Genomic DNA, 9,034 nt, shown 5'->3' on the forward strand with positions numbered 1-9,034 from the left:
GCTCGGGCGCCAGGCCGCCTCCCTGTGACCTCAGCGCGGCGGGCACCGCGGGGCCCAAGCGGGCGGGGGCGGGGCTTCGCGCGGCCCCGCCCACCGCGCCCGCCCACGCGCCGGGGACCCAGACGGCCGGAGCCGCGCCCCGCTGGGGCCCCGGTGGCGGCGTCACGCCGGCTCCCGGCGCGTGGGCGGGCGCGGCCACCGTGCGGGACGCGGGGTGGCGCTTTCCGGGCCGGCCGGCGAGGGCGCTGCCGCGTCGCCCCTTCCGTGCACGAGGTCCGCGGGCCCCGCTTCTGACCCGAGCGCGTGCGACAGTGCGGGCAGGCGGGGGGCGGGTGGGGGCACGCCCGGGGCCACCCTTCCGGCCACTGCGCCGACCGGGGTCGCGAAGCACTAGCCCTGAGCCCGCCCTGCCCGCCGGGGGCGCCAGTCCAGGGGACGCCTGGGGGGCGCTACATCTCCGCGGTGCCTTGAGACCCTTGGGGACCCCAGGGCGCTTGGTCCCTCCCAGCCCCGGCCACGTGGTCCTTGTCCCCCCCCCACCTCCTCTCCAGGTTCAGAGCCCGCCGCGAGCGCGAGTTGCCCGCCCTCAACAGTCACGACCCTGCCCTTCACCTCTCTCTGCCGCCCCTCCAGGCTGAGGCATTCCCTGGGCTCCCCGCCCAACCCCCACCTGTCCTGGGGGCTTCAGACTTCCAGACTGGGTGTTGGGGTCCCTTGTGGTGACCCAGGGCTGCATGTGTTTAAACTCCTGCAGCCTGGGGAGAAGCCTGGGGCGCTGCCCATAGGTGCGGGGGCAGCGAGGAAGGGCAGTGGCTGAGCTGCCCAGACTGGGGACACGAAGGGTGTCGTGATTAAAAACAGTAACAGTAATAACTAACATCCATTGAGTGGTTACTATGTGCTAAGCCCATTTCACAGAGTGATGTTGAAAGTCCACCACACCTTACGTGGTAGAGGTTCGCCCAGCTTCAGCGCCGCGGAAACAGGGAGAGAAAATCGGGGACGGCTGCTGCTGGGAGAGAGCCCCGCGGATCCGCAGCCACCAGCGGGCTGGCCGCCGCCCTCGCTGCCTCTGCTCCTTCCTCCTCTGAGGTCAGCTGCCCTTGGCTCTCAGGAGGGCCTCACGAATCTGTGTCTGCATCTGATCTCACCCCTCCCCACCTCGACCTTTCATCCACTGTCCCTCTTTTTCTGGGCAAACCTGTAAGCCGCCTCCCCCATTCTTCATCCCCACCCCCTCCTACCTTCAGCCCAGGTAAATCCAGAGCACTAAGGGGAAGAGGCTCACCCGCCTCGGGACTTCGGGCTCTGGTGGCCTCTTCCTTGCAGAGGGCCCAGGTAGAGGTCAGAAGCCTGGGAATGACGTTTTGGTGAACTGACTTTTCGTGGAGCTTTGGAAAGTTCTAGGTTCCTCACTCCCAGTGCCCATGGTTCTCGGACTAGTCACCAGAGAGTCACCTGGAGAAGCTGGTAAACTGGACAAGGCCCAGCCCTGTCCCATGTCAGTGAACCTGGGCCCCAGGGCACCCTTTCCACTCTGCGGGTGCCCCTGGGGCCACTCGGATTAGGCAGGCAAGCGAATTTGGTGTTTTATGAGCACTGCTAGTTGCTGCTAATTATCAGTACACAAACCTCTTTCCTGATGACTCATAGTGAATGAAGACTTTCCGAAACCACCAGTCTATTGAAAAGATATCCCAATCCTGGCCCAGCCAAATGATAGGGGGCTGCCTCACCTCTGTGTCGGGGGGGCAGGGGTGCAGAGCCCCTCGGGACCCCTTGCACCCAGTCCTGGGTCCCTCCTGGGCAGGCCTGCCCTTCCCCGGTGTGGGGCAGTGTGGGGCAAAACTCTTAGCTGATTTGGAAGAGGCAGCGGACTGCAGGGCCCCTGCTCGGGAGGGTGGCTGTAGACGCAAGTGGGTGGGTCCGGGAGGTTCTGAGAAGGCCGTTCACCAAGAAAGAACCCAAGAACTGAGAGAATTTTCTCATGCCCTGAGCTCGTTTTCCAAAAGAGCACTTGAGTTACTGCTCTCTGAGCAGCTGGTGGTAATTTGTGTTCAGGAAGGGCCTGAAGCCTTGGAAAAGGACCACGATTTTGGTGACCATGTGAGTGATTAGTAATTTTTTGTAACGTTTATTTATTTTGAGACAGGCAGAGACAGCCTGAGCAGGGGAGGGGCACAGAGAGAGAGAGAGAGAGAGAGAGAGAGAGAGAATCCCAAGCAGGCTCCCCACTGTCAGCATAGACCCTGACTTGGGGCTCGAACTCACAAAACTGCGAGATCATGACCGAGCCAAAAGTAAGAGTCAGACACTTAACCTACTGAGCCACCCAGGTTCCCTGATTGGTAATTTTTTTTCCATTTGGGTGCAGTGATGGTAAAACTTGTCAGCACATTTTCACCTAAACCCTGGTGGCATTTGAAATGCCCAAATCCGGAGTGCACACCCAGAGGGAGCCTGCCACAGGCTCGTCCGGTAAGGGGTGTTAGAAGTCGTGTTCTTTAACGACATGGGTGGTGCTCGGGTCTTGCGGATGCCCGGAAGCTTGGATGGCACCTCTGCCCTACGAGCCGGGAGAGCCCAGCGCCTAACACCTTTGAATGAGGACGTCGGCCACCTCCTTTCTTGCCTCCGTCTGTGCTTTCTGACTGATGACGTTCTTGCTTCCAGGCCATCTCTTAACTCAGGCAAAGCGTCGCCTGGTGGGGACCCAAACTACCCCCTCGAGCACCGCCCGGAGCCAGGGAGGCCCAGCGTGAGGGACCCCAAGACGGTGACGGACCTGACCTTCACCGCCCACCTGCACGGACCCACCACCTTGCCCCCACTTCCCCCCCCGCCCCCCCCCCACAAACCCGGAAGTGTTTCCGGCACTTTGGAGACGGTCTCTGAAACGTTAGCCGCCATCTTCCCCACGTTGGCCTCCCTGAAATAACCTCCTCCTTCGTTCACTGTCTTGGGGGTTTGTCAGCAGCCAGTGCCGAGCCTGGCCTGTTTGGGACCCCGGAGCCACGTGTTCTCGCGCCCCTGTGTCTCGGCAACACCTTCAGAGCAGCACCCTGGGTCTGGAACCCCACTAGGGCCAGTGTCCCCCCACCCGCCACGCCAGAGGGGTGCTGTGACCCTGGGAAGAGGCTGGCCGACCCCACCTTCCACTGGAGGTGAACTTCACATACAGGCTGCCTGACACACGTGGAACTGTCTTCTCCCCCAATTCACATGTCACAGTCCTCACTCCCGCACCTGAGAATGTGACCTTACTTAGAAATAGGGCGTTTTGCAGGTATAATCAAGTTGAAATGCAGTCGTCATGGTGGGCCCTAAATCCAACACAGCTGGTGTCCTTAGGAAGAGAGGAAGACGGGACACGGGGAGATGGCTGCATACCAGCCACAGCCAGAGGCGCAGAACAGACTCTCCTTCACGACCCCCGGAAGGAGCCAGCCCTGCGGACACCTTGGCCTTGGGCCTCTCGTGTCCAGAGCCGGGAGAGAACGACTTGGCTGGTGAAGCTGCCTGGCCTGTGGCTCTTGGGTACGGCCGCGCCTGCTACCCGTGTCCGAATTCTGGCTTCACTGAGGCACGCCACCCGCTAGCCTGGAGCCTGCCCCTCGTGGTCCAAGGTGACGGCATTGGTCCCGAAGATGGTGACCATACTGCAAGTACAGGCTGGCCCAGCTCACGTCATGCGTCCCAGGTTTTCCCCGGCCAGACGGCCGTCTCTGATGTTGGCAACGAGGGATGTGGGTCTCCAGAGGCCCACCCACTGTCACAGACACCTTGTACCCACCCCCCCCCCGCCCCCAGCCAGCATACTCGTATGTTGAAAAGCCCTACCCCTCAAAGTCACGGTTTTTGGAGACGGGGCCTTTGGGAGGTAATTAAGGTTAAGTGGGATCGAAGGGGTCATAAGAGGTGGGGCCTGACTTGATAGCATTAGGATCCTTATGATGAAATTTGGAAGCGTTGGGTTTGTGAGCAAACAGCTAAGAAAATTCTTGAGATGTTTTTGGTGCAAAAAGGTGATTTCATTATAGCACGGGGACAGGACCTGTGGGCGGAAAGAGCTGCCCGGGACTGTGAAGAGTGACTGGTTATATACTTATGAGTTAGGGGGACCAGGGACGGCGTAAGTCTCTAAAGAATTTGGAAGCAAGGCTTTCAGGCCCTTGTGGGGCTAGCTGCTGTTAAGGTTACTTTTAATGTATTTCCCCCCAATTCTGCTTAATATTTATTTTTGAGAGAGAGAGCATGATCAGGGGAGAGACACAGGGAAAGAACAAGAAATTAAAGCAGGCTCTCTGCTGCCAGCCGAAAGCCCAAAACAGGGCTTGAACCCACAAACTATGAGATCTTGACCTGGGCTGAAGTCAGATGCTCAACCACTCCACTGACTGAGCCACCCAGGCGCTCCTACTTTTAGTCTTTAAGAAAACATTGGGGCGCCTGGGTGGCTCAGTCAGTTAAATGTCTGACTTTGGCTCAGGTCATGATCTCGCAGTTTGTGGGTTCGAGCCCCGCGTCGGGCTCTGTGCTGACAGCTCAGAGCCTGGAGCTGCTTCAGATTCTGTGTCTCCCTCTCTATCTGCCCCTCCCCCACTCAAACTATGTCTATCTCTCAAAAAATAAACATTAAAAAAAATTTAAAAAACCATAAACATTAAGGCTCTAAGGCAGCCATGAGTTGCTCGAGGAAGGTCACACTACATATTTCAGGCGTCCGTCAGTGGGCTGCGAGCTGTCAGGAGATTTAAGTGACATTTCTCTTGCTCTGTTTCCCCCATCACACAGAAGAAACAGCAGAGGGCCAGCTCTCCACGGTGCCCGCTTGAGGACAGGTATGAGAGCCCACGCCGGCCAGGAGGCTCTCACGGGGACCCGAGTCAGAGCAAGTTCAAGGGCAATCTTCAACTTCCAGCGTCTAGAGCCGTGAGAAAATAAAGGAGGGTTGTTTAAGCCACCGGCCTGTGGTGCTCTGTGGCGGCCTGAGCTAAGATAATCCCCATGAACACCTTTTTGCCTTGCAAACTATGCGCCTCTGTTTTCAGAGCACACCGCCTCGCAGACCGGAACTGTCCCCAGGGTGCACACGAGGTGCGTCTGTCCCAACGCGGGCTCCGTTCAGTCATAACGCGAAGTTAATATAATTATAAAGCAGGTTCAGGATTCCAAGCTCAGTGACGCTTCACACCTGGCCTCTCACGCGGCGCCCAGAGCCGAACAGAAGACAGGCCGCGCAGCACACAAGGTAACAGAGCGGCTGGGAAGGCAAGGAACCGAACAAGAAGTCGGTCTGCAGGCCTGGGGTTAGACAAGGCGTCCGTGGTCCAGGTCAGCCCTCGGCTCTGCGCTCAGACGGGGGGAGCTCTGTTCCCATTGGAGATGAACCCTGTGACTCTCCATCTCGGGGAGGTGAGTTCGAGCCCCATGTTGGGTTTACAGATTACTTACAAAAAAAAAAAACCAAAAAACAAAAAACAGGCAACGACTAAGCCTGAAGCCTGGAATACATGTTGTTTTTTATTTGAACAGATTATCGTTTTTGCTTTCCTCTTGGGAATAGCCAAGATTTTTTTTTTTTTTTTTTAACCTTTTGAGTGCTTTGGGCCAGTATCTTCAGAGCCCTAGACAACCCCCTAGATTCTTCCCTGACCTTCTGGGTGTGGTTTTCTACTTTTTAATCTTCGAACACGCTCGGCTGGTTTGAGGCTGGCCTTGCAGCCTTGAGGCTGTCCCCGACCTGCAGGCTCCACCCAAAACCGCTCCGGGCTCACCTGGAGAGCTTTCTCCCGGGAGTTCAGAAAAATGTGTGACAAGTGTCCTCTTAAACCCGGGGGGGGGGGGGGGAGTCCTGTCGCTGCTCACTATTCCCACCCAGAGAAATAACCCTGAGCCTCATCCTCTCTTTCTGACCAGACTCTATTGGAAATGTTTCTTCTTTCTCCTTAGTTCTCCTTAGTGATACTTTAACTCAGAAAAGATTCAAAATCTGGGCCAAAAGCCAGGAAATTAGACCCTCGAGGGGCCTCTTGGGGCAAATTATTCATGGAGAAAGAACCGAGGGAAAGCGAGGGAATTCGCTCTTTGTACTGGGAGCTCCATGCAAGGGGCCGATGGATTTTCATCCCGTCTAACGGGACACGGCCGCCTCACTGGTTGGGTTGGGGCTCCCGTACAGTGCCCCACGGAGACTCGAAAACGTCCCTCGGGGTCCTCCAGCTGCAGGAGAAGCTCATGTCGTAGACAGCCTGGGGGCATGACCGCGTTACAAGGAGCAACTTGAAGCTGCTCCCAGTTCCATGGTCTCCAGGGCGTACGGCTTTCTGGTCTTCTCTCCAGGCACGTTGGTGTCATTTTACACGAACATAAGTGCTCAAGAAACACGGACATTAGGGGTGCCCGGGGGGCTCACTCAGTTGGGCGTCTGACTTTGGCTCGGGTCAGGATCTCACGGTTTGGGAGTTTGAGCCCCACATCAGACTCTGTGCTGACAGCTCGGAGCCTGGAGCTGCTTCCCATTCTGTGACACCCCCCCCCCCGCTAGTGTTCTGTCTCTCTTTGTCTCTCAAAAATGAATAAAAAGATTTTAAAAAGGTTAAGAAACATACTGACGTTAGACTCTTTAGACAAAGATTGAGACCGTAGTCAATGATGTATATTTACAGTATATTTTTGTACTTCCCCCACGTCGTCTGATGTTCTCAGTGAGCTTCCACGCCTACGTGACTTCCATCACATGAGCTTACAACAATTTAACTAATCCTCTCACTGAATAGTCAGGTTATGCCCAGTTTCTCATAGTTAACAAATATTTCACTGGCTTTACTTGTAAGTTAATCTTTGTGTGCATTTCTTTTTTTTTCTTTCTTTTTTTTTTTTTACAAATAGTTTATTGTCAAATTAGTTTCCACATCACACCCAGTGCTCATCCCCACAAGTGCCCTCCTCCATGCCCATCCCTCCCCCCACATCCATCAGTCCTCAGTTTTTGTCAGCATTCAAGAGTCTCTCCCTTTCCCCCACCATTTCCCCCCTTCTTCTCCCCCTGGTTCCTCAGTTAAGTTCCTCCTAATCCTCCTATACGTGCAAACATATGGCATCTGTCCTTCTCTGCCTGACTTATTTCGCTCAGCATCACACCCTCAAGGTCCATCCATGTTGCTACACAGGCCAGATTTCACTGTTTCTCATTGCCATGTAGTATTCCATGGTATAGATAAACCACATCTTCTTGATCCATTCGTCCGCGGATGGACACTTAGGCTCTTTCCATGTTTTGGCTATTGTTGGGAGTGCTGCTGTGAACACTGGGGTCCATGTGCCCCTATGCATCAGCACTCCTGTGTCCCTTGGGTAAATTCCTAGCAGTGCTACTGCTGGGTCCTAGGGGAGTTCTAGTGTTAGTTTCCTGAGGAAACTGCACACTGTTTTCCAGAGGGGCTGTACCAGTTTACATTCCCACCAACAGTGTAGGAGGGAGCCCGTGTCTCCACATCCTCGCCAGCATCTCGAGTTCTCTGATTTGCTCATTTCAGCCACTCTGACTGGCGTGAGGTGGTATCTCAGTGTGGTTTTGATTTGTATTTCCCTGATGAGGAGGGACGCTGAGCATCGTTTTGTGTGCATTTCTGATGACTTTCTTAGCTAACATCCTTGAAGTAGAATGCAAGTAACAGAGTAGGTTATATCTTGGTTCTTAGTACATATATTGTCAGATTATACTCGGAAAGTATATAACGTACATTCCGGTCAGCCCCTGATGATGATTTTCACTCAGCTTCATTGGGATTAGGTATCTATATTTTTAAAATTAAAAAAAAAATTTTTTTAATGTTTATTTTTGAGAGAGAGAGGGAGGCAGACTGCAAGCAGGGGAGGGGCAGAGAGAGAGGGAGACACAGAATCTGAAGCAGCTCCAGGCTCTGAGCTGTCAGCACAGAGCCTGACGCGGGGCTCGAACCCACAAACTGTTAGATCATGACCTGAGCTGAAGTCGGACACTTAACCAACTGAGCCACTCAGGCTCCCCATGTATCTGCATTTTTAAAGACTCCTTGAAAATTGGCAAGTAAAAACCACAGGAAGTGTTTTTAGGCATGAGTTTGTGTAATTTCTCCCTAGAGTTTTATAGAAATCAAAAGTGCAAATAAAAGGGATTAATCTAATTGTGGAAATTTGTTTTTTAAGTTTATTTTAGGAGAGAGAGAGAGAGAGAGAGGAGTCCCAAGCAGGCTCAGCGCTGTTAACATAGAGCCTCCATGGGGCTCCATCCCACAAACTGTGAGATCCTGACCGGAACTGAGGTCAAGAGTCGGGGGCTCACCTGCCTGAGGCCCCGGCGCCCCGTGAAAGCTGGAGTTTTAGAGGATCTTGTTCGCTTCTGAAATCGCACGAATAAGGCTGGCCTGGACCGGGTCCTGCACCGGAAGCCGCCGGCTCACACATCCTCGGCACCTGTGGTCCTCACTGTGCCCGAGGCCCCTCCGCTCACCGGCACCTCATCTGGAAAAGCGGAACAGCAGATCCTGCCCAGTTCTCGCGGAAATCACACAGGGCAGGAAACGTGCAGCATGCGGTATATCCTGGGGATTAATAAAACCCACTTTCCTGCCAGACTGGAACTCCAGTAACACAGGGAGCGGCTGTCCTGGACCCCGACATCTGCACCGTGCTGACGGGTGGTAGTCAAATAAACGCTGGGTGGAGGGAGGTGGGGGGAGAGTTGACGGGAGGGTGAGTGCGTGGGTGCATGTTGAAAAAAGTCAATTTCTCAAACACTTAGTCATGGGATCACCATGTGACCTGGCAGTCCCACTTCCGGAGACCCGCCCAAAATAACCGAAAGCGAGAATCCCCAGGTATTGTACACCCGTGTCACAGCGTTACTCGCAAGGGCCAAACTGTGGAAACCACCCAGTATCCATCAAGGCATGGACGGCTAAACAAAATGCGGTCCATGCTTGTTGAGGAGCAAACCACAGGTCTAAAATGGCGTCACTTAGACTGGGTTCCCCACCAGGGCTTAAGCCCT

The 9,034-nt window shown here is 54.7% G+C and overlaps 1 long non-coding RNA gene across 2 annotated transcripts; it reads right to left on the reverse strand.

The window, feature by feature from the left end:
- Positions 1-4,623: 4,623 nt before the first annotated feature.
- Positions 4,624-8,759, reverse strand: LOC120240653. Of its 2 annotated transcripts, XR_005530681.1 has the most exons (4): positions 8,603-8,759; positions 8,327-8,505; positions 7,746-7,799; positions 4,624-4,924 (listed from the first exon to the last, which is right to left on the reverse strand). It is a non-coding gene; the product is annotated as an uncharacterized LOC120240653 (long non-coding RNA). The 2 variants fall into 2 exon arrangements; XR_005530680.1 differs by lacking the exon at positions 4,624-4,924 and having other exon boundaries at positions 7,558-7,799.
- Between the last annotated feature and the right edge of the window lie 275 nt (positions 8,760-9,034).

The sequence above is a fragment of the Hyaena hyaena genome, unplaced genomic scaffold, assembly GCF_003009895.1.
Source record: "Hyaena hyaena isolate Hyena2069 unplaced genomic scaffold, ASM300989v1 scaffold_254, whole genome shotgun sequence".
NCBI lineage: Eukaryota > Metazoa > Chordata > Mammalia > Carnivora > Hyaenidae > Hyaena > Hyaena hyaena.